We start from the raw sequence: 2,585 nt of genomic DNA on the forward strand, positions 1-2,585 counted from the left end.
GAGATATGAACATCGAGACTTCATATGATAGTTGACCTTTAAAGATTATAAAACTTGGGATCTCTATACTTGATGTAACATTGAACTTGAGATCTTCTAGAGCTTGAATTACACTTCATTTTGAGTTGTACACTAACTTGAGTCTTTGAAAAAGATCGCTTCTTTCGTTGTAGCTTGTACTTGCATTTCTTGAAATGGTTTGAAGTAAATCTTCGTTCTTGACTTGAAGCAACATGTTTAGAGAGGTGATGCAATGTCTTGATCATATATACCAATGAGCTACACAAGACATAGATTGATGTTTTAGCGCCACAAAATTTGACAATCCAAAGAGCATAAAACCATAGCACTTATAATCTCCCCCTTTGTCAAATTTGTGACAAAACATGCCCAACAATAATATCACCAATACACATTCAAAGAATCATGTATGCACTAGTTATAAGAGAAAACCAGTTACAAACTGGTTAAAGAATCATGCACCAGTTATCATCAAGTAACACATAACATTATGAACTAGGCACAGCATAGGCAAAACATCTCCTCACATACTCCCCCTAAGTAGCACACATATATCCAAAAAAAATTATATGCTACCCACAATCCATATCCAAATATATCCATGCCATAAGCAATCAATCCAAATATTTCTCCCCCTTTTTGACACAATATGACAAAGGAAGAAGAAGAAAAATGAAAAGGATAAGAAACAGGAGTAATAAAGGATTAACTAGACAAGATATAAGCAAATTAAAGTCCACATACCATTACCTAGTTTAAACAAAAGTCAGTAAACCAAATAAAGTTCACAAACCAACACAAGTAGACTTAAAGTTATTACAGACCAAAGAGTAAAGCACTTAATCAGATCTTGAAGAAGGCGCAGGAATGGTAGGATTAAGTTGATGAAGGCCCTTGTTTAAGCGCCTAAGATACTTACGCATATATTTAAACTGTAAATCATGGGCCACATTCATATTCTCTACCTTCTCCTCTAGAGCACGAAGACGAGCATCAAAATCAGATGGCTCATAGTCAGGATCATTAGCAGAATCAGATTCAATTTCATCAAAAATATCATCCATATTTATTATCAGGAGGAAGATCACCAGCTTCTTCTTCATTCCCTGCTTCAACTCCACCACCACCCACATCCACTTGGCCAGGAGCCAATTCCAATTTCATCTTGTTAATATTCATATTGTTAAAAATAAGATGATGGATAGGAGCCTCTCCAACAGGCATAGAAACTAGCATATGAGTAGCTAAAACAGTCATAAGATAGGCAAACGGAATATCACTATGACCTGGATGGAGACGAAACTGAATGATGAAATGAAATATCAAAGAAGGAAGACAAACTTTAGTACCAGAGATGACAGAGTGTAAAACCTGAACCATAAAGGACGTCAGCTCTGTTTTATTACCAGAACGCGGATATAGATTTGAAATAAAGATTCTGTGAAGAACCCTGTATCTGGGTAACAAGTACTTTGAGGGGAGCGCATTCCCTTTATGAGTCCATTGTACATTCATATTACATAGATCTCTAGTGAGCATGCATTTTTCTGATTCTAAGGGTTTCTCAACTAGAGTATGAATAGGAATACCTTCGTTATTAACAGGTATGTCCATTAGCCCTGAAATCAGATGGTGGTCAATTTCAAATGGACCTTCTCTAGCATCAATTTTAAACGTTAAATTCTTAGTCAAAAAAATCAGAGATACATGCAAACATGGACTAAGCAATAGATTGGTATGTAGGCCCACCCCAATGTAAGATGTTAGCCCATCTTACAGCTTGAAGAAGTGGGAGAATACCAAAAGGAGCAATGTGTTCAAGATCGACAGATCGCTTAACAATAACATTGCGCAAACGCAAATCCCGCACATATGAGGGATCATCTTCGGGTGACCGAAGGTGGCGTCATGCTATTGGAGTAGATTTAGAAGAAAATGGACCACGGGAAGTTTTCTTTTTCCCTTTAGCATCCATTGGCAATAAGAAAATCAATGTACTAAGGAGTTGCAAAAGATGAGGAATGGGTTTTCTCAAAAATAGAAATTTGAGAAGAAAACCCCAAATAACTCAACAAAGCTTGAAATCAAGTACTCCAATGAAGAAATTGAAGAAAATAGACCATGAATCTTCAAGTAAGACTAAAAAAATGCACTAACCTTGACGAATCAAACAGTAGGGTTTGACTAGCCGTGCCACAGCTTGTTAGAGAGAAAAGAAGAAATGAGGAAGATGATAGTTTTTCCAAAATTAAAGAGACCAGCGTGCTACACGATTGGTCTTGAGCCATCCTCGACCGGTCGTACTATGACTGGTCGAGCACATCCTCGACTGGTCGTGTACCAGCATAAACATGCATTTTTCATACAAATTTGAATTTTAAACCATTAATTTATCAAATATATATACATTATGATACAAGTATGCATGAATAATCAATTTAAAATGCACATACCAAGATCAAATTTTAATTTATTAAATCTACTTTTGTCGAGCGGTTTACTAAAATGTCAACAAGTTGAGTCTTGGTAGGAATGTATTCCACAGATATCAACTTTTCTTTCAC

This window comes from Magnolia sinica, chromosome 18, assembly GCF_029962835.1.
Source record: "Magnolia sinica isolate HGM2019 chromosome 18, MsV1, whole genome shotgun sequence".
NCBI classification, from domain to species: Eukaryota; Viridiplantae; Streptophyta; class Magnoliopsida; order Magnoliales; family Magnoliaceae; genus Magnolia; species Magnolia sinica.